This window comes from Mirounga leonina, unplaced genomic scaffold, assembly GCF_011800145.1.
Source record: "Mirounga leonina isolate KUSES-001 unplaced genomic scaffold, KU_Mleo_1.0 Mir_179, whole genome shotgun sequence".
Taxonomy (NCBI): Eukaryota; Metazoa; Chordata; class Mammalia; order Carnivora; family Phocidae; genus Mirounga; species Mirounga leonina.
Genome location: NW_023270466.1, coordinates 4,858,665 through 4,882,664, shown reverse-complemented (window position 1 = coordinate 4,882,664; position 24,000 = coordinate 4,858,665).

Below are 24,000 nucleotides of genomic sequence, written 5' to 3'. Positions count from 1 at the left end.
AGGGCCTGAGGTTCTGCATTTCTAATAACCTCCTAGTTAACGCTAATGCTGCTGGTCCATGGGCCACACTTTCAGTTCAAAGTTTAGAGTCTCTTCCCTAGAGGACAGCCCAGCATTCCCTGCTTGCAAATATAAAAGATCTAGAAACAAGTCCAATCAGCAGGCATTAATTAGATAAGTAATATACATCTGGTATCTTGGAACCCACATCTGGGGAGACAGTTCTGGGATTAACAGGTCATTAGGACGTTAACAAATGATCTCATGGGGCAAGTGCACTCACGTGGATGGTGCAATGCATATATATCTATTGATACATGTGTATTTGTGTGCATTTGTGGTGAACTTCTTGGAGGAAATTCTCAGACATTATATTTCCTCTTTCCTGATGGAGTTGCTTTAGTGATCAAAAGAGCAAACCACCAATCATTTCCCCTTGTCTTTTTCTCTTTCCCTTTCATAAAACCTCTGGCCTCTGCATGTGTGCTCAGTAATAAGAGAAGCCAAGGCCTCCTGTGGGTCCTAGGAAATGCATTATCTAATCTAAAAATAGACAAGAGCCCATTGTCTCATGCACAAGTAAATCCCATATACTAATCCGGCAGAAAGTGATCTAGCCTTTTAAAAGATTTATTAGCTCCTGATCTTTTCTCTATGCATGACTATTTTTCATCTCATTCTATGATGGATAAATTGAATTAAGCGAGAGCTAAAATAACTTCTTTTTAAAGGTATATAAATCTTTGTTATAGAAACCTTGGGGTTTAGGAGGCCTCGAGGTACTTGAAGTATCAAAGCATTGAGTGAGAAAGAGAAAAGTAACTGTTATTGTAGAAACAGATGGTTTCTCAACAGTGGTGTATTGTAAATGTTTAACAACCAGTTCTTTAACAAAACACACACACACACACACACACACGAAGAAATAGTGCAGGGGCTAGGGGAGGGGGAAATGGGAAGCAATTGCTAAGGGGGATGGGTTTTTTGGGGAGTGATGAAAATGGTCTGAAATTGGGTATTTTGATAGTTGCACAAAGCAGTGAATACGCTAAAGATCACTGACTTGTGCAATTTAAAATGGGAATAGCAACACAAGACCCACCTCCCGACAACCTTCGTTCACATCATTTGCCAGTTTCCATGGTGTAAACCACTCCCATAGTGGCTGATGCCCCAAGGCGCCCACGCGGCATCACAGAAGGCAGCCGGGAGGGGCACAGCCTCTGGTTCAGCACTGGCTCCCAGCATAGCAGTTGGTTTCCTAACGACCAGGGCTGAGGGGGACATTCAGGGGTTCACAGCTTTCCCTACGCTAGCTTTTGGATTGTCCTTTCTTGTTGTTCTGCTTGTTTGTTTTTATTGTTTCTTCCGTCTTAAAGTGCTCGGGATGTGGCGAAGAGTCTGAAAATGGAACTCTCAAGTTCAACATGTGTTCTTTTATTAATTTAGATTTTCAACAACACATTTATTGGGTGTCTCCTCACGCTAGGCTCTGTGCTGTATGCCACAAATTCTAAGGTGTGTGGATGACCCCGGCCCGCGAGAAGACTATGGTCTAGCCGGGGGTACAAACATAAGCACACCTGTTGTAGAACCTGAGAGTGTGTGTATGCTTTAACGGAGGAATGTGCACCCTGACTGAGAGAATTATTTTCCTTGGTGGATGGAGAATGGTGGTGGTATCAGTGAATGTCTCACAGAAGAGGAGATAATTGGACCTGGAATCAGAGAAGGACGTTGTAATTCAAAAGAAAGGCACGAGGGGTACCTGGGTGGTGTCTGCCTTTGGCTCGGGCCATGGTCCCAGGGTCTTGGGATTGAGCCCCGCATTGGGCTCCCTGCTCCTTGAGGAGCCTACTTCTCCCTCTCCCACTCCCCCTGCTTGTGTTCCCTCTCTCGCTGTCTCTCTCTGTCAAATAAAAAAATAAAATCTTTAAAAAAACCCCAAAAGAATGGCACAAGAAAAGCATGGAGGCCTGAGGCAATGAGATGCTATGGAAATAAGCACTAATGTGCTGTGGCTAGGTCATAGATTCATCAGCGGCTGAGATGAAGAGTGACCAGAAAGATGAGCTGTTATACTTTTAACACCTTTATGGGCCACCCTAAGGAATTTGCACATTATCCCACAGTAACTGGGGAGCCATTGAGATTTCTTAAGCAAAGGAGGGACATACACAGATCAGCAGTGTAACTCATAGAAAATAAGAAGGATCCATGGGTAAGAAAGAGAGATGAGAAGAAGTTGGAATTAGGGAGGGCAGGCAAGAACATTGTGTTATTCCAGTAAACGGAGATGAATACGAGATGAATAAGCCAATGTGTGAGGGTATAGAGTGGAAGGGATGCAGTGGAGAAATACATCGAATATATCAAAATAACATTCATAGAGCTGAGAACACAACTGGATGTGCACAGGGGAGCAGATGGTGGAGTCAGGCTAATGTAGAAGTTTCTTTCTCGGATAACCAGATAAATGGTGTTGCCTGTATAATGCCCTACACATGGTAGGCACTGAGTGAATATTTGCGGAATGTTGGAACAAATCCCTGGAATACAGAGGGGCAGCATAGTGTGATGGAAGGCATTCAGTATGTCAAGTTACACCGGCTGTGCCTCAGAGCATGGTTACTTAATCGTTATGGGACTTTGAGCAAGTTTCTCTGAGCCTTAGTTTCTTCACCTGTAAAGTGGGAGAATTTTTTGACTTTAAAAGGACTTTAGTCAAGACTAGAATTAATACAACCCTTTAAATTATTATTTCTTAAAAGAGCAATCATGTTGTAAGTGGCACTAAGAGGTCAAGGGTCTCCAGTCATAGTCCACAGCCCACCTGTGAAGAAAGACCCCTTACCTCCTACTACATAGCTACCCAGGCAATCTCTGAAGCCTCCTTAATAGCAACAGGACTGGGACATTGTTTTGGCTCATAAATTTTGCTTGAATCCCGATTTTGAGAGTTGGTTAGTGCTGGAATTATTTCAGTTGGAGGGATTTAAAAATCTACAACTATTTCTTGGGCTCCTAATGGGGACTACAACAAATTTGTTACACAAATTGGGAATAAAAAAAGCAGTGGCCCACATGCAGTCATTACAAACAATGACTCAGTCCTTATTTCCTGATATCTGAAGTCTCCCCACATACCCAGTGACTTTTGTGTGTGGTTAAGAGGCGGAAGAAGAAAGACTCATCCAGCACAAATCTGATCTGAGGGAGAGCTCTATGTGCCTCATCGGCTGGTATCCATGGAGGCTTGATACAACAGAAAGCCCTATGATCGCTGGGTAGTCAGGAGCCCAGAATATGTCTTATTTGGGAATCCCAGGTAGTCACAAACTACCAGACATGAGAAGGGAACCCCCACCAGTTTAGAGTAAAGTTGAAGCTGAAGATGTTATGGGAAGAGCATCAGAAAAGTGGTGAATGCCTTTGAAATGAGCAAAGCAGGTGACCAGATGTCTTCATAGGACTTTTCCAGATTATCTCTACAGTCTCCTTGTCTTTGAGTGATTTTATAACTCTGTAAATTATAGATAACTGATAGCAATAAAAATAATTCATGTTCATAGGCATGCAAATTAATCTTGTCTGGTGGAGAGGTAATTGATCCCCTCCCATCCTCATGAAAGAAACAAGTTTTGCATCTACTAAGCCAATCCATTTCAGCACTTTCTGGGACTTACACTTGTGTCTGCTCTTTGGTTTCTCCTTGAGCTGGTTACAATATCTTACTGGCTTCCTTATTAGTAAATGAGTTAAATAAAATCTTTAACATGTTTATTTTATATGATGATCTTGATTTTACTCTTTAAAACATGATCAATTATTGATCATTACTATCACTTCTTACACACTGAAAAACCCAGGTAAGGGGAAGAGTCCCTCCATCCTCAGGGCATCATCAGTGTGCGGGTGGGAACAAAGAGTGATCCAAAGGAGAGGAAATCCAGTAAGACTCCCTCTGGGGTGCAGTGGAGGTCCAGCTTCTACTTCCCAGAAGCAAGGAGGGTCCCTCCTCAAGCAGACCTTAGGATGGGTCATCAAATTTCTGGCCCATGGGAGATTCAGTGGATGCGTTCCAGGATGCACACTACATTGAGGAAGAAAAGGTAAATAAATACTTTTAAGGGGTGGGAAAATCTCAATCAGGATTCAGAAAAGCTCTCCTCTCTAAAAGGACATTAGAAAATCCATCTAATTTTTGACTGCCCTAAAAAACACTGGTTGTGTGTCTCCTTATATGTATAGCAAAATGATGCATTAACAATATATAAAAGAGGTGGTCAATATTAGTAGGAGAGGGGTTTGTTTCTTATAGGTGATCCATTTAGAAAAATATGAGGATCCAGCTTTTCTCAGGATGGAGGGAAAGGGTCTTTGTGACTCATGAGAGGCAAGAGCAGTGTGGAGGCCAGCCGCCTAGAGGAAGCACAGAGAATTCGCAAAGGGAAGAGAAAGGTGGGTTGAGGAATGTGACTTTGGGCACTCAGATGTGATCAGTCTTTAGTACATCAGGATTTTCTTGGTAGTGAACTGTCACCGCATAATTCCAGATGTGGCAGGATACAACAGTGCTGAAGACAGGGGGTAGATGTGAGAGTCCTCACACCCTTCCCTCTTGTGGGGGAAGCAGATGCAGAGGAACAGACATAAACAGGCATGATTAAGTCTCCAAATAGAAACCAAGTAGGAAGTGGGCAAAGGAGGATTTAAAGGACGGTGCATAGTGTTACACATATATATATATTACAAAATGAGAAGGAAGCTGAAGAGTGAACAACAAGAAAAGAAATCCAAAGAAGAAAGAAAAAAAGGGGTAAGCAGAATTAATGAAATGGTAAACAAACAAACAAGAAAAAAACCACACTTGGGGTGCCTGGGTGGCTCAGTAGGTTAAGCATCTGCCTTCGGCTCAGGTCATGATCCCAGGGTCCTGGGATCCAGCCCCATGTCAGTCTTTCTGCTCAGCGGGGAGTCTGCTTCTCCTTCTCCCTCTGCCTGCCACTCCCCTTGTTGTGTTCTCTCTCTCTCTCTCTCGGCCAAATAAATAAATAAAAATCTTTTTAAAAACCATACACTTGATCTTTTTAAAAACACCAATGAAAAAGGCAAACTTACAGCAAATCCTATCACAGAAAAAGCATCATATTAGATATGAGAAATTGACATCACTGCAGAAAAGCAGGAGATTAGAAAATATATACAAGGGAATAGTATGTATAAGTCAAGCCAACATAATTGAAAAAAGTGCCTTTCTTGGAAATGAAAATTGTCAAATCCAAATCTATTCCCAATTAAAAATCCAGAAATAAATCTCAAACATGTGTAAGACCTATATGAGAAAAATTGTAAGTCTTTATGGAAAGATACAAAATAGTAGTTATGGGTTGGAGAAATATAGCATATTCTTAATGACAAGGCTCACTATTATAAGGATTTTACCATCTGCCAAATTAATCTATAAATTCAGGACATTCCCAATCAAATCCCAAGAGAATTTATGGGGAAAATAATTACAAAATTCATTTTGAAAGAGAAAACAGAATGGATGCTGAGACAACCAAAAGAACAGTGGGGATGAGGGAAGACCCCTCAGCACCCTACTCTGCACCAAAATATAATATTGAGCCAGAGTAATTTAAAGTGTGCCATTAGATGCAGAACGCAAATTGGACAAGGTGATAAATACTGTTGGGACACTAGGTTATTTGGAAATAGATAAAATCAGGCCATTATTTTATACCAAACACAGAAATAAAGGGCTAAGTCTCAAGAGCAGAACCATAAAAGTATCAGAAGGGAAATATTTTTATTTTTAAAATAATCTTGGGGATGTGAGAAGGACTTCCAAAATAAGATACCAAACCCAGAGCCCCAAAGGAAAAGATTTATAGATTTGACTATGTAGAAAATAACACGTCTTTATGACAAATGTCCCTGGAAAAAGTGAAGACAACTTGGCAGACAGAAAAAAAATGATCAGCAACCAGCAAATATAAAAAGTTCCTAAAAATCAATATAAAAACCAACAAACAAAATGGAGAGGAACAAAAAATTTATGAAAGAAAATTTACAAATGGCCAATAAACAAATGAAAAGATGCCTAAGGTTGGTAGTAGTTTGGGAAGTATGAATTATAACTGCAGTTTATAATCTGTGGACCAGGATTAGAGGAGCAAGGATTCAGACTATTGATTGGAATGTAAATTGTAAATCTTTTGAAGGCCAGATTATCATAATTTAATTCCTTTGATCTAGATTCTAAATCTAGAAATTTGTCTAAAGAAATCCTTGCCTATATATGCAAATACATGTGCAAAGATGTTCATTGCAGCATTTTTTGTAATAAAAATAATTAGGACTAATATAAATACCCACCAAGAAGGAGTGGGGATGGCGGACATTGATGGGGGAGGGGAAAGGGGCCATTTCATGTTTTACTTCTTACACTTCTCTTTTAAAGTCTTGGGGCGCCTGGGTGGCTCAGTCATTAAGCGTCTGCCTTCGGCTCAGGTCATGATCCCAGGGTCCTGGGATCGAGCCCCACATTGGGCTCCCTGCTCAGCGGGAAGCCTGCTTCTCCCTCTCTCACTCCCCCTGCTTGTGTTCCCTCTCTCGCTGTCTCTCTCTCTCTAATAAATAAATAAAATCTTAAAAAAAAAAACCTTTTAAACAAGAATGTACACATATTTAGTTGTTTAGGTTGAAAAAAATGTGAAGAATTACACTAACATATTTAAAAAGTTGTCTCTGGGTGGTGGCATTGTAGAGGCATGATTTTTAAAATTATTCAGACAATCCACAATAAACAGATACTAAGTTTATAATTAGGAAAAGATTGAAAATCAGCATATAAAATCTTGAATTCTTCATATATTGGCATTTATGTGAAAAAAACTATGAACAACAAAAATACCAAAAGATAAACCCATAGGTAGGCATGGTTGTACCTAGGAGGCAGTATCTTGGTGATTTTCTTTTTTCTTCTGTTTTTCTTTCTTTTCCAAGTATTCTGTGATGAGCTTTTAAACCTTTCTTTTAAACTTTAAAAAGACATATTTTTAAAGAATTCATTGCATATAAATGATACACTGTAAGTGCTATAAACACGAATGCATTTTGTTTCAAATGATTGTTCATAAGTTATTTCTAACTTAAGTTAGAGTTAATTTAATTAAGTTAAGTTAATTTCTAACTTTTTAAACTTAAGATGAAACCATAGGTGACCATGTGTGTATTCTATGGGTATGATTTAAAGTAAAGCTGTAAGAGTTTTTTTGACATATTGCAGGAATTGCCAGGTATTTGATGCCTGCTCCAAAGAAATTAACAATGCATCAAGGCTGTTAATCTCATTGTTTAATGGGGGCTGGCTTCCAGAGCCTGAAGGGAGAACACTGTTTTGTTTTGTTTTGTTTTTTTAATTAATTAATTTATTTATTCTTATGTTAATCCCCATACATTACATCATTAGTTTTAGATGAAGTGTTCATGATTCATTGTTTGTGCATAACACCCAGTGCTCCATGCAGAATGTGCCCTCCTCAATACCCACCACCAGGCTAACCAATCCTCCCACCCCCCTCCCCTCTAGAACCCTGTTTGTTTTTCAGAGTCCATCGTCTCTCATGGTTCGTCTACCCCTCCGATTTCCCTCGCTTCATTCTTCCCCTCCCGCTACCTTCTTCTTCTTCTTCTTTTTTTCTTAACATATATTGCATTATTTGTTTCAGAGGTACAGATCTGAGATTCAACAGTCTTGCACAATTCACAGCGCTTACCAGAGCACATACCCTCCCCAGTGTCTACCACCCAGTCACCCCATCCCTCCCACCCCACCCCCCACTCCAGCAACCCTCAGTTTGTTTCCTGTGATTAAGAATTCCTCATATCACTGAGATCATATGATACATGTCTTTCTTTGTTTGACTTATTTCACTCAACATAATACCCTCCAGTTCCATCCATGTCGTTGCAAATGGCAAGATCTCATTCCTTTTGATGGCTGCATAATATTCCATTGTATATATATACCTCTTCTTCTTTATCCATTCATCTATCGATGGACATCTTGGCTCTTTCCACAGTTTGGCTATTGTGGACATTGCTGCTATAAACATCGGGGTGCATGTACCCCTTTGGATCCCTACTTTTGTATCTTTGGGGTAAATACCCAGTAGTGCAATTGCTGGATCATATGGTAGCTCTATTTTCAACTTTTTGAGGAACCTCCATACAGTTCTCCAGAGTGGCTGCACCAGCTTGCATTCCCACCAACAGTGTAGGAGGGTTCCCCTTTCTCCACATCCCCGCCAACATCTGTCGTTTCCTGACTTGTTAATTTTAGCCATTCTGACTGGTGTGAGGTGGTATCTCATTGAGGTTTTGATTTGGATTTCCCTGATGCCGAGCGATATTGAGCACTTTTTCATGTGTCTGTTGGCCATTTGGATGTCTTCTTTGGAAAAATGTCTGTTCATGTCTTCTGCCCATTTCTTGATTGGATTCTTTGTTCTTTGGGTGTTGAGTTTGATGAGTTCTTTATAGATTTTGGATACTAGCCCTTTATCTGATATGTCATTTGCAAATATCTTCTCCCATTCTGTCGGTTGTCTTTTGGTTTTGTTGACTGTTTCCTCTGCTTTGCAAAAGCTTTTTATCTTGATGAAGTCCCAATAGTTCATTTTTGCCCTTGCTTCCCTTGCCTTTGGCAATGTTTCTAGGAAGAAGTTGCTTCGGCTGAGGTCAAAGAGGTTGCTGCCTGTGTTCTCCTTTAGGATTTGGATGGACTCCTGTCTCACATTGAGGTCTTTCAACCATTTGGAGTCTATTTTTGTGTGTGGTGTAAGGAAATGGTCCAGTTTCATTCTTCTGCATGTGGCTATCCAATTTTCCCAACACCATTTGTTGAAGAGACTGTCTTTGTTCCATTGGACATTCTTTCCTGCTTTGTCAAAGGTGAGTTGACCATAGAGTTGAGGGTCCATTTCTGGGCTCTCTATTCTGTTCCATTGATCTATGTGTCTGTTTTTGTGCCAGTACCATGCTGTCTTGATGATGACAGCTTTGTAATAGAGCTGGAAGTCCGGAATTGTGATGCCGCCAGCTTTGCTTTTCTTTTTCAACATTCCTCTGGCTATGTGGGGTCTTTTCTGGTTCCATACAAATTTTAGGATGATTTGTTCCATTTCTTTGAAAAAAGTGGATGGTATTTTGATGGGGATTGCATTGAATGTGTAGATTGCTCTAGGTAGCATTGACATCTTCACCATATTTGTTCTTCCAATCCATGAGCATGGAACGTTTTTCCATTTCTTTGTGTCTTCCTCAATTTCTTTCATGAGTACTTTATAGTTTTCTGAGTACAGATCCTTTGTCTCTTTGGTTAGATTTATTCCTAGGTATCTTATGGTTTTGGGTGCAATTGTAAATGGGATCGACTCCTTAATTTCTCTTTCTTCTGTCTTGTTGTTGGTGTATAGGAATGCCACTGATTTCTGTGCATTGATTTTATATCCTGCCACTTTACTGAATTCCTGTATGAGTTCTAGCAGTTTTGGGGTGGAGTCTTTTGGGTTTTCCACATAAAGTATCATATCATCTGCAAAGAGTGAGAGTTTGACTTCTTCTTTGCCAATTTGGATGCCTTTGATTTCTTTTTGTTGTCTGATTGCTGTGGCTAGGACTTCCAATACTATGTTGAATAGCAGTGGTGATAGTGGACATCCCTGCCTCATTCCTGACCTTAGGGGGAAAGCTCTCAGTTTTTCCCCATTGAGAATGATATTTGCTGTAGGTTTTTCATAGATGGCTTTTATGATATTGAGGTATGGACCCTCGATCCCTATACTCTGAAGAGTTTTGATCAAGAAAGGATGCTGTACTTTGTCCAATGCTTTTTCTGCATCTATTGAGAGGATCATATGATTCTTGTTCTTTCTTTTGTTAATGTATTGTATCACATTGATTGATTTGTGGATGTTGAACCAACCTTGCAGCCCAGGGATAAATCCCACTTGGTCATGGTGAATAATCCTTTTAATGTACTGTTGGATCCTATTGGCTAGTATTTTGGTGAGAATTTTTGCATCCATGTTCATCAGGGATATTGGTCTGTAATTCTCCTTTTTGATGGGGTCTTTGGTTTTGGGATCAAGGTAATGCTGGCCTCATAAAATGAGTTTGGAAGTTTTCCTTCCATTTCTATTTTTTGGAACAGTTTCAGAAGAATAGGTATGAATTCTTCTTGAAATGTTTGGTAGAATTCCCCTGGGAAGCCATCTGGCCCTGGGCTCTTGTTTGTTGGGAGATTTTTGATGACTGCTTCAATTTCCTTAGTGGTTATAGGTCTGTTCAGGTTTTCTATTTCATCCTGGTTCAGTTTTGGTAGTTGATACATCTCTAGGAATGCCTCCATGTCTTCCAGGTTATCTAATTTGCTGGCATAGAGTTGCTCATAATATGTTCTTATAATTGTTTGTATTTCTTTGGTGTTGGTTGTGATCTCTCCTCTTTCATTCATGATTTTGTTGATTTGGGTCATTTCTCTTTTCTTTTTGATAAGTCTGGCCAGGGGCTTATCAATCTTGTTAATTCTTTCAAAGAACCAGCTCCTAGTTTAGTTGATCTGTTCTACTGTTCTTTTAGTTTCTATTTCATTGATTTCTGCTCTGATCTTTATTATTTCTCTTCTCATCCTGGGTTTAGGCTTTATTTGCTGTTCTTTTTCCAGCTCCTTTAGGTGTAGGGTTAGGTTGTGTACTTGAGACCTTTCTTGTTTCTTGAGAAAGGCTTGTATTGCTATATACTTTCCTCTTAGGACTGCCTTTGCTGCAACCCAAAGATTTTGAATAGTTGTGTTTTCATTTTCATTGGTTTCCATGTATTTTTTTATTTCTTCTTTAATTTCCTGTTTGACCCATTCATTCTTCAGTAGGATGCTCTTTAGCCTCCATGTATTTGAGTTCTTTCCGACTTTCCTCTTGTGATTGAGTTCTAGTTTCAAAGCATTGTGGTCTGAAAATAGGCAGGGAATGATCTCAATGTTTTGGTACTGGTTGAGACCTGATTTATGTGATCTATTCTGGAGAATGTTCCATGGGCACTAGAGAAGAATGTGTATTCCGTTGCTTTGGGGTGGAATGTTCTGAATATGTCTGTAAAGTCCATTTGGTCCAGTGTGTCATTTAAAGTCTTTATTTCCTTGTTGATCTTTTGCTTAGACGATCTGTCCATTGTGAGGGGGATGTTAAAGTCCCCCACTATTATTGTATTGTTGTCGATGTGTTTCTTTGCTTTTGTTATTAATTGCCTTATATAATTGGCTGCTCCCATGTTAGGGGCATAGATATTTATAATTGTTAGATCTTCTTGTTGGATAGATCCTTTAAGTATGATATAGTGTCCTTCCTCATCTCTTATTACAGTCTTTGGTTTAAAATCTAATTTGTCTGATATAAGGATTACCACCTCAGCTTTCTTTTGGTGTCCATTAGCATGGTAAATGGTTTTCCACCCCCTCACTTTCAATCTGGGGGTGTCTTTGGTTCTAAAATGAGTCTCTTGCAGACAGCATATCGATGGGTCTTGTTTTTTAATCCAGTCTGATAGCCTGTGTCTTTTGATTGGGGCATTTAGCCCATTTACATTCAGGGTAACTCTTGAAAGATAGGAATTTAGTGCCATTGTATTGCCTGTAAGGTGACTATTACCGTATATTGTCTGTGTTCCTTTCTGGTCTATGTTGCTTTTAGGCTCTCTCTTTGCTTAGAGGACCCCTTTTAAGATTTCCTGTAGGGCTGGTTTTGTGTTTGCAAATTCCTTTAGTTTTTGTTTGTCCTGGAAGCTTTTTATCTCTCCTTCAATTTTCAATGACAGCCTAGCTGGATATAGTATTCTTGGCTGCATATTTTTCTCATTTAGTGCTCTGAATATATCCTGCCAGTCCTTTCTGGCCTGCCAGTCTCTGTGGAGAGGTCTGTTGCCAATCTAATGTTTCTACCCTTGTAGGTTACATATCTCTTTTCCCGAGCTGCTTTCAGGATTTTCTCTTTGTCTATGAGACTCGTAAGTTTTACTATTAGATGTTGGGGTGTTGACCTATTTTTATTGATTTTGAGAGGGGTTCTCTGTGCTTCCTGGATTTTCATGCCTGTTTCCTTTCCCAAATTAGGGAAGTTCTCTGCTATAATTTGCTCCATTATACCTTCTGCCCCTCTCTCTCTTTCTTCTTCTTCTGGGATCCCAATTATTCTGATGTTGTTTCGTCTTATGGTATCGCTTATCTCTCGAATTCTGCCCTCGTGATCCAGTAGTTGTTGATCTCTCTTTTTCTTAGCTTCTTTATTTTCCATCATTTCATCTTCTATATTACTGATTCTCTCTTCTGCCTCATTTATTCTAGCAGTTAGTGCTCCCATTTTTGATTGCACTCATTAATAGCCTTTTTGATTTCTACTTGGTTGGATTTTAGTTCTTTTACTTCTCCAGAAAGGGTTTCTCTAATAACTTCCATGCTTTTTTTCAAGCCCAGCTAGTATCTTTAAAGTGATGATTCTGAACTCTAGATCTGACATCGTACTAATGTCTGTATTGAGTAGGTCCCTGGCAGTCGGTACTACCTCTTGTTCTTTTTGTTGAGGTGATTTTTTCCATCTTGTCATTTTGTGCAGAGGAGAATAGATTAATGAGAGAACAAAATGCTAGCAGAGTAACAACGTCCCCAGAAAATATACTCTCAACAAATCAGAAAAGACCTGAAGCAGTGGGAAAAGAAAGGTGTTTTGTTTTTTAACAACGATGGGTCAGGCACAGGCTTTAGAACAGAAGTCCAACCTTCCACTTTATAGAGGAAAATGCCCTGTAAGACGTGGTCTCTGGGCTGACCAGCTCATTAATTTTAGTTTAGCAAGGTCGCGGCAATCTCCCCCCCAAAGAAAAACCCAAACCAAACCAAACCAAAAAGAAACAGAAAAAACAAGTGGTGACTTGAATTTTAATTTTAGTATATTAACATTTTTTCAAGTTTTTTTCAGGGGGGAATGGTGGGTTTTAAGGTGTTAATGAAAAGGAATTCTGATCTTTGTTTCTAATTAATTTTCTTCATTCTCATTTGCATTTTATTTCTGAAAGTTCCTGTCAAGCTATATCTGAATAAAATAAGAATTTCCCTGGGGACAGGGGTATTTACTCCTTATTTATTGTATTATATTATATTATAATATAGTATAGTATATATATAATACTATATATGGTATTATTATGTATATAATAATATAATATAGTATATGCTATATTATATTATACTATATTACAAGATCTTCTTGTGGTGGAAAGATACGGAACAGGGAAACTTGGAATTACTTCGCATTCTGTATCCCAAGGAACTCTTCTGGCTCAAAGCTATTTTGTGTAAATTTTGATGTGCTTACAACAGAGACACAGAATCACTTGAAATTTATCCATGGCATTAGTGGATGGTTCCTTGCATCATTTTGCTACCTTCATTCAATTTCTCTGTTGATATCCCGGGAATCAGAATCTTTTCTTAAACTCCCTAAAAAAAAAAAAAGAACCTGCAGATCACGTTTCCAAAGCTAGGGTAAAATCAGTCTTTGAGATCTGAAGTCTCTCTGCCGCGGCAACCAGGGGCCCAGAGATTCTTTTCCTTTAGCTAAAAAGAAGCCATTACCTAAGTTCCCCTCAGGCTCCTGTGCCATAAAATGGCAGGACTTCCATGAAAATGTGTTCAGTGTTGCTGAAGCATTGCCTTTGGATTTTTTAGTCACTGCCACTCTGTGTTTGTTCAGCTGGAGAGGTCAAATGATTTGTTCTTCCAGAAGTTAATCATTTATGACAAATTTGCTTGGCCGATACCTGCGCTGATACGTCGCAGACTGGCTGGAGAAGCACGGACGAGCGCATTTGTCTTTTTAAAAATGCTCATATTCTTCAGTGTACTTTCCCCTCATTTCATACACTAGCCTCGGGCCACTGGTGCTTTGTTATCACTTTTTTTCCATCATCTTCTATCCCTTTCTACTCTCCCCTTTTCTTCGGTTGTCAATTAAAGACACGGAACTTACCTTCACCTGCCAGGTCGCATCAAGACTCAAAGTGGGCTTCTGGTTGATTGGAGGTGGATTTTCTGAGGAAGCTCAGCTTGGGGCCGGTCTTGCTTGCACTGCCTTAGCACTGTGTTCACACGGCCGTGTGCTGAAAACGTACCCACGGCAGATAGCTTGGCCAGCACCGTCCAGAGGGTATGGAGCCTGAAGCTAGTCTGTGAAAGCCTCATCCGATTTTTTAAAGCTCACATGTGGAGGAAACTTCATAGAAATCTGCCCACATTTGATAGCACAATACCTTAAAAACAATTCCTGAAACATTATTAATAACAGGCATGTTGCTAAAAGAATTTTCTGAACTATCAGCAGGAAAAATTGATCAACCATGCTAGAGAAAAGGTCTTTGACCTTGTATTTGATGTTACAACATCTTTGTCATATGAAGAAATGATCAGAGACCACAGCCAAAAACAGAAAAGAAAGCATTTTTGAGATGTGTCAGGATTTTAATTTTTAATTTTTTTATGTCTTATTTATTTTTATATTATTTTCCCCTGGGTTTTATGATGCATGTGATATTTGTCAGTTTTCCACAATTTGTATTTTGTTGTGATTTCTGATTTCCCTTGCAACGTCCCCAATTTTATATCCTTTTTTAAGAAGAGGAATCCCGAGACTAAGCTTTAGAGGCCTCAACACATAGATCAGTCCCTGGTTTTAACCGTTGGAAACCATTGTGATGCTTCTGAAAAAATAATTTATTCATTAAAGCTTCTAAATCAGGAAGTTTCAACTCGGAAGTTAAAATGTTGAAGGCAAAATTCCTCCTGTTTATCTTTCTAGTCTATTGTGTTCCAAGGCACTTGTAACCAATATGTATGAGCCTGGAGAGAAGTCAGTCCATCAATATTGGAAGGTGCTCTTCTGAATCTGCACTCAGATTTTTCTGGCTTCTGTAAAATAAGATTTCATCTTAGAGAGCATCCATTTCCACATGTTCGACCAACACTCAGAAGTCTCTAAGAATATAAAGCAACATTCAGTAGGAAGGAAGCCATGTCATAAGAATAATTTGACTGGTTCTTAAGAACAGTTAGTAACTGGGCACAGCCAAAGTCAGTGTGTTTGTCTTCTAACAGATCATAATACCAGGTGGCATAGGAAAAGAAGGGAAGGACATGCACGCAGCATGTTTCAAAAGGGATTGCTATGTGATGCAAAAGCCATGGATCCCAGAGGGAGGCATGTGCCGTCCCTGCTGTTCAGAGACGGTTAGTCTGGTGCTTGGTACCAATTGACTGGGGGGGATAACAGACTGATCAGACGTTCTCACAGGGAAGGAACCTTCTGGTGCCAAGTATGAATAGACTCCAAAGGATAAATGCCTTTGGGACATAGGGTAATTCAGATCTGATTATGTTGTATGGTTCCCAGACTCTAGCCCCAGCCTCACCTGGAGGCCTTGTTAAAACAGATCATGAAAATAAGCCCTGGGACAGGCTATGTGGACTCTAACCCTTGATGAAGAAGTGTTCCAGACCCAAGGCCCATTCTTTATGGCTGAGTGGGGGTCAAAATACTGTGTACATGAGACCTTTCCTCACACTTCAGCCATGCTCTTAGTGGGCACTGTTGGCATGGGGAAGCTATAGGGGGGCTAACTAGAAGTGAGCATCCTATGTGGTTAGTTTGGGGTCCATATTTGGCTTTCTCCGTCTGGGCCTAAGTTAGAAGTGGAGACAAAAATGAGAAATGCTGCCAGTTATTAATTAAGTCCTGGCCATTTGGGGCTTATTATTGTTATTGTTTGGCATGCTGCCTTGTTTGGTATAGACAGTGGTCTGACTTTCTACTGTTCTAACTTACCGATTAATAGACTGGTTGGTTTCTTGGGCTGGTTACTGGAGATAATGGGTTGGTTTCCTGGATTGGTTGCTGCCAATTACAGACCAGAGTTCTATTTTTACATATTGCTTGGCCACTGTCCATTTGTATATTAAGTCTCTTGGATGTTCAATAAAAGCTTATTGCCTCAATTAGCAAAATCATATTGACATTTGCGGTAAGATGAAAACCAAGTCCCTATTCATCCATTCACCCTCGAATATTGTTTAAATACCTGCTCTATGCCATACACCATGTCAACACTGGGGATACAGTGGGGAACAATGTAAACTGAGTCCCTGCCCCTTTGGAGCTTATAGTCCATATAGAAATAAAGAACTTTGCATAATTATAATGAAATATGACGAATGAATTCATTGAGGAAATAGGAGATCTCCTGTGAGAGGACAGAGTCTTAGGGAAAGAGAGAGTTATACTGAAATTTAAGGAGGAGTAGACATTTGGTGAAAATTGATAGTGGAAGGAGGCTAGGGTGGAAAAGTGAGGAGAGCATTTTGTAGGCTGAGAGGTCATGGGTTCATCAGTGCTTGCTGCTGTAGTAAGAAACTCCCAAATCTCAGTGATGTGACATAAAAGAGTTATTTTTTAACTCATATTAAGTGCAAAGTTGCATGAGTGAGCTCTTCTACATGACTTTCTTCCAACAGTGATGCTGGGACCCAAGCTCTCCCATCTTGCAACTCTGCCACACAGATGGGAGACACGGTGACTTGGGGTATTGGAAATCTCATACCTAGTTCTTAAGTCTTTGGACAGGAGATCACTCATCACTTTTGCCTATATTTCATGGCAAAAAATCAGTCCTATGACCCTCCTAGATGCTTCGGGTCTGGGAAATAGGAAGACATGGATGTGTAGTGAGGACTAGCAGGTTCTACAACACAACAACACATGCAAGGATCACAGGCAGGACGTAATGCTGTGTTTTTGAGAAGCTGTAGCTGGGCAGGAGCATGGGATATGAAGGGTCAAGGGACAGCTGTTCTGACTAGAGAGGAAGATAGGGGGCCAGATAATTTGGGAACTTGGGAGCCACCATGAGGAATTCATGCTTCACCCAAAGGACAATGAGAGCCATTGAAGGATTAAAAAAGGAAAGTGTTGAGATCAGATTTATGACTTTTAGAAGATTGCTTTGGTTTTATCCTGGATAATGTGCTGGAGCAGGGCAAGACTGGGCAGAAAGAACAATGCAACATGTTGATAGTCTATAAAAAAAAATGCTAATGAATTCTTGATCTTTAGTTGACAGCAAATACTTAGAGTTCAATATTAACACAGCATTAAGCAAATTTAAAGTCATCTGCTTCATTTAATATTTCTTTTGAATGCTAGCTTAATCCTGGTTCTAATATGCCTCAAAAAACAAAACTGAATCTCACTTCAGAGGTTAGATATATGAGCATGGTAATTTTTTAATTATGCAGTTCTGACATGATAGGATCCATTTTATTTTGAGTGGAAGGGAAATGGAAGCTGTAAACCTGTTATTTAATTGATTTGGCACAGAAAGTGCTCACAATGGGAGAAATCAACCTAAAAATTTGGAATTTGAGTGATAATGGGAACTCAGAGGAGATTCTTGCTGCCCTCTGGCTCTGACAGTGTTGTGTCTGTTTTTGGGGAAATCACTTGCGTGCCTGCACACCCTCTTGGCTGCCCCATAGGAAACACAGCAAGACCCAGCTTCAGATCTTCTCTATAGGCCCAGAAGGAAAGTGAGGTCATGTAATTATCTTCCAAAGGATACCACTGAAAGTAAATACATCTTACATAGTCCAGGAAAAATAATAAGATCACTGGATGAGACTTTAGGGAACTGGTCTTTTTTTTTTTCTTTAAAGATTTTATTTATTTATTTGACGGAGAGCTACATAGCGAGAGGGGGAACACAAGCAGGGGGAGTGGGAGAGGGAGAAGCAGGCTCTGCGCGGAGCAGGGAGCCCGATGTGGGGCCGCCGAAGGCAGACGCTTAAGGACTGAGCCACCCAGGCGCCCCTAGGGAACAGGTCTTTTTTTATCTACCCATTTCCCTATCCACTCACCCTCCATGTAGCTTTCATCCTCTCATACAGGATAATGACTTATCTGATTTAACCACAGGGCATTGTATTGTATGGAAAGGTCTGCTATATATATGTGTGTGTGTGTGTGTGTATATTATATATATATATATATATATATTTTTTTTTTTTTTTTTCCCAAACCCAGCGCAGAGCTCTATCTCACAATCCTGAGATCATTGCCTGAGCTGAAATCGAGTCAGATGCTTAACTGACTGAGCCACTCAAGCGTCCCTTCATTATTTACTTTTAAGGGTAATTTAATACAGTTGGTTTTGAGAGCTTCACTAACTGTATTGCAGTATGTCCTCTCATGAAATAACAGCCGTGGTGGCTTATTTTAAAATAATGGGAATTACATATGAAGGCAACACACAGAAAACTGTTTATTTCTATGGTAGGCTCTTGCTCTCAACAGTCTCTTTACTCTTTTTCAGGATGTAGAGGAAACAACTGGTGAATGCCTGTGTGTCCTTTCGGTGTTGTTTGTGTGTTTATTTTTAAGTCAGAGAAACACAACCCATGGAAAAGATCCAGGCCTCAGCTCTGTTGCTCCCTGCTAAGGTCACGGCTGTCTTGTTAGGGCTTGGTTGGAAGGGTTAAACTCAAAAACTCTGTTTTTGTTCTTGTTTTTTTTTTTTTTTTCTTGCATTCTCTTAAGATTTGTTAAACAGCCTAAATTTACAAGTTAATGGATAAAGACTACTATTTTGCCGATTCAGAAGGCACTCTTAGCACTTTGTGATGCTCTCTGTGGCGGGGTTGGAAGTCTGAAATAAAAATCATATATGATAGAACCCTTAAACATTTTTTTTATACCAGATTTATACAAGTAGCATAGGCTCATGCTTATTGTCTTAGTCTGTTCAGGCTGCCATAACAAAATATCACAGGCGGGGAGGCTTGTAAACAACAAACGTTTATTTCACGGTTCTGGCAGTTGGGAAGTCCAGGGTCAAGGTAACCCGCAGATTCAGTATTTGGTGAAGGCTTCTTGGTTCCTTTTCACTATGTCCTCACATGGCAGAAGGGACTGGGGAGATTTCAAGGGTCTAAGGGCACTAATCCAATTTAGGAAGGCTCCCCGCTCATGACCTAGTCACCTCCCAGGGGCCTCACCTCCTAACACCATCGCACTGGGCATTAGAATGTCAACGTATGAATTTGGGATGTGGGTGAGACAAACATCCAGACCATAGCACTCATTGAAAACCAGCAATCCCAACAGGTGGAGTTAGCTTTTATAAAATGTGATCTATTATAGACTGTGCCATATATAGTTTTTTCCACTAACTTAAGTATAACCATTTCCCCCATGGCATTAATATTTCTTTGCAAATATACTTCTAGGGACTGCATAATATTCTGCCATGTGAAATTTTCATAACTTACTTACCATTTGTCCACTGGTTGATATTTAGGTGTTTGCGATTTTGACAGTTACATATAATACTTCGATGAGTATCTTGCTGTGTACACTTTTTGTCTTTATTTATAATTTCCATAGATTCCATGAATTCTTAGAAGTAGACTGGGTCAAAAGGCATAAATATTTTCAAGGCTCTTTTTTCAGTCACTAATAAGATGATTATATGGTTCTTTCTTACTTAACTTGTTGATGCAATAAATTGAATTCAGGTAAAAACTACAGTAGAGAAAATTTGAAAGAAGTGCTACCCACTTAATTGTATAGCAAGTTTGTAAAGTTAGATTAGGTAGGATACTGGTAAGTCAATGTAGGGGGGCACATGGATATTTAGTGAGCATTAAAAGCTTTTGCCACAAGCCAGCATGTGCAGAGGTCCAAAGGCATAAGAGAAGGGTGGCAGAGCATGGCAGTTTAGGGTTGAAGAGCAACCATATTCTATGTTTCCCTGTTTTCTCTGACATCTAGCTTGTGTAGGGTCTTTTACCTAGCAGGATGACTCAAACTTTCAGTTGTGTGGGGTCTGAGACCTTGGTTGTTTTGTCTTTATTGTACGAACTCAGTTTTTCATTGACCAGAAGTATTTGGCCAGGAGGTGTTAAGAGGTGCCCAGCCAACCCCCTGGGTTGCAGACTTAGCATTCCTTACATCTCTTGATTGAGTCACAGCATCCATGTCTCCCGGTCAGTTTGCCAGTACAGAGACTCTTTCCTCTGCTTGCTGGATTAATTGTGTGAAGAACCCAGAATGGTTGTGGCATAGTGTCAGCTTCTAACATAACAGAGCCGAAGCTTCATTCTTTGGTAGAAGAATTTCTCCCTTGAGCATTAAGACTACCAAATCCTTTGATCTCAAGATTTGGGCAGGAAAATAAAATTTCCCCATCAAGTAATCTGGCCATTTCTACTCCCTCCTTTTGGTTCCCAAGCCCAAGGATACCCGCTATGGGGAAAAGAGAGTAAACAGGCACACACTCTTTTTAAACACTTTATTCAGAAGTGACACATTCTCTCTCATATGCTAGGAGTCAAAACTCAGGGGCATGCTGAAGCTAACTGCAAGGGAGGCTGGGAAATGTAGTCTGGCTGTCTGCTAAGCAGGAAAAAGAAATGAGTCTTGTGAACACATAGCAATCCCCACTACACCTCCCTTCCCTCCACCAAATCAGTTTTTGCTGCGCTCTGCAGTCCTTTCATAAATAAGTTTTAAAATTATGACATAGTTCTAGTTTTATTAAAGATGCAATAAATACATTTTTTTTCTTTTATGTGTGGTTTGTTTCAAAGAGAAGACAAGTCACTCCTCTATTTTTAACCAGGAACCTAGACACCACTGAGTGGGCTATCTATTTATTTTTAGTGGCCGTATTCTAGGCTGTTGTCAATTCTTAAATTTGAATAATTAGATTTAGATTTGGAGTTAGATTTTAGATTTTTGTTCTTGGCACATAGAGTACCTCTTTAGGTAATTAAATATAACTTGGTGCTGCCTATTATGTTTTGAAAATACCTTAGAAATGATTTTCTTTTCTTTGTATACAAAAGTATCCAGAAAAATCCAAGGTCAAACACTAAATTCAATATCCTAAATTTTGAATGCAAATCTTTTGCATTGATAACAAAAGAAAAATCACGAGCAATTGTTCTTTGATGAATTCTTAGTATTATTTTATGTAACATCTTCCAGGTAAAGCCCCTTCAGTGATAAGAATTTCTCAGCCAAATCACAGTTCAGTCAGAAAACCCAGTGCAATCATTTCTTTGCCAGGTGGTTGAGCACAAGAGAGGGTTAGTAGGTGTCTCAATCAGTACCTATTTATCAAGTGCTTTGTATGGGCTCAGCACTGCTTAGGAGCCCAGAATCCCTGCTCCCTGGTATTAAGGATGGGATTCAGAGTATTTGAAGGGCCAGTAGCCTGTGGTGTAAGTCATTTAAAAAGTTTCATAGAAGTGTCCTAGAAAGACCTTACTAACAAAAACGTTAGCATTTGCTCATTCAACTTCTTATTTTTATAAATTTCAAATAACCCTTGATGCTGTTTTGAAAGAGATCTTTCGAGATACAATGAAAAGGCTTTTGCACATTAGAAATATGGGAAAGAAATGGCTTTATTTGGCATATTTGAAATAAAATAATTCATGGGATATAAATACCATGAAACACAGAAATACATATAAAAATAGATCAGAGGGAAAGGCTTTTTATTTTATTTATTTATTTTTGGGGTGAGAAAGGCTTTTTAATTGCAGGTTTTTTTAAAAAGAGCTTAAGAAAGAAAATATTTATTTTCCTGATAATTCACAGAAATGAATGAACTCTTTTTAACCAGGTAACCATCATTTCATCAAATGCATTCTTGTAGAGATAAAATTATTGGTACTCAGGCAAAATTGCTTGCCTTAGTTTACACAGATAGATATCAAAGATGTGATTGCTTTAATCATTATAAGGATTAATGTTGAAACAATGCGCTTGGGTCTTATGTTTGTGTGGTGCTGTGTTTTATATGTTCACACTTTGTTGTTTTAAAAGATTTTATTTATTTGAGAGAGAGACAGAGAGAGCAGGAGCGGGGGGAGGGGCAGAGGGAAAGGGAGAAGTAGACTCCCCACTGAGCAGGGAGCCCGACACAGGGTTCGATCCCAGGACCCCGGGATCATGACCTGAGCAGAAGGCTGACGCTTAACCAACTGAGCCACCCTGGCACCCCTACAGGTTCACACACTGTTAATTCAAAGACTCTTAGTCTTGCTTCTTTTGCCTCTTGAGATACCATAGTAACATTTGCACTGTGTCCAGAGTATGCATTCATGTTGGCTCATGATGAGATATAAGCTCTGAGATCTGAGGTTTCGTATTGTGGGTCTGTTCCATGTGGGTATTCCTTTTCTGCCTTTTTTCTTTCTCCTCGACCTTTCTACCTGCTCTGTGTTCTTAATTTTTCCATTTTTCTCTTTTTGTGAATCCATGAGCCACCCTTGTAGGGACTGGCTGGATTTTAACTTGAGGAGAGACTAAACTCTTGCTTCAGTTATTAGGAGAGTGAATTAAGTTCTTGCTGGAGACTCACTCTTGGTATGGAGAGAAGTGGGATTCTTCACTGTCTTGAAACTTTGAATTGCTGGAGGAAGGGTCTTGGGTGGGGGGTGATGGTGGGCTATGCCGACCTACTTCTGCCTCAGATACCCCACCTCCTCTACCTGCACATACCTGCATGACTCACCCTCATACTTCCTTTAGGCCTTGGCTAAAATAGTGCTGATGTTTGTTGAATGAATAAATGTTGACAGTGGACCCATGACTGCCTAAGCTGGCAGGATCCATTCACAACCATGGTCAATGCCAGTTATGAAGCTACGCATCCAAGATGTCCCTTCAAAATCTCTCCATGTTCTCATAAGTTGCTTCTCAGGTAAGGCGTAAGATATCAGTTAATAAGTAGGTGGATATATGTTATGTTTCTTTTTTTTTTTAAAAGATTTTATTTATTTATTTGACAGAGACAGAGAGAGCAGGAACACAAGCAGGGAGAGTGGGAGAGGGAGAAACAGGCTTCCTGCCGGGCAGGGAGCCTGATGTGGGACTCGATCCCAGGACCCTGGGATCATGACCTGAGCCAAAGGCAGACGCTTAATGACTGAGCCACCCAGGTGCCCTATGTTATGTTTCTTAAATTGATTATGATTCATATGTTTTGGCACAGTTTCTCTCCATGACTATTATTGGACTTGGGGTTGGGTTGCAAGGTATCACCTGGCAGTGGGCAAACACCAAGTTTCCAAGGGAGGTTTGTGTGAAGTAGAGGAAGGCTCTGGATTGCAAGGGCAAGAAGAAAAGTTAAAAATCCCGTAGGAGTGAGTGGTAATACCTGTTAACTCCCATTGTGCCTGTTGTCACACTCTTCTTTTTACATAATATATATTTTACCCTGTGAGCAAGATTCAAAGACTTTCAAAACCACTTTTCTTACTTTAAATAATGAATTTTATGTATCATTAAATTTGTAATTATATAAAAGTCATAGCTATTTTATATCTAGTATGGAACTCTTAGCAACACCTCAGGCATCAGCTCTGCCTTTTGAAGGAAGAACTGTTTTTGGTTTCCTTAGAGTCTTAAGGATGAGAGGAAGATTTGAGCATGAGTGAAGCCCTCTGGAAAAACAGAGAAGGGGAAGGAGGATTGCCTCTGCCAACAGGCTACATTTCCTGAGGAGAATTCTGGAAAACTCAGAGAAAGGGCCCAGATGACAGAAGGACCTGGAGGGCTCTGCCCATCTGATCGTCTGCCAGCCTGCATGGAGATGGGCGGGGCACAGCTTTGAGATGTACTGACTGGAGGCTCTTGTCAGGACTAGGAAAGGAGAAAGAACATTCCCTGGTTCCTGCCCTTCATCATTGTCTATTTTTTTCCCCCACGTTTAGGGCAGTGGTGTGACACTGTAGAGGAAAAACAAGATAATTAGCTCAGTTCAACATTTATTTATTGAGCACATACTATGTGCTAGGCTCTGAGGGTACAAAAATTAATAGTTCCT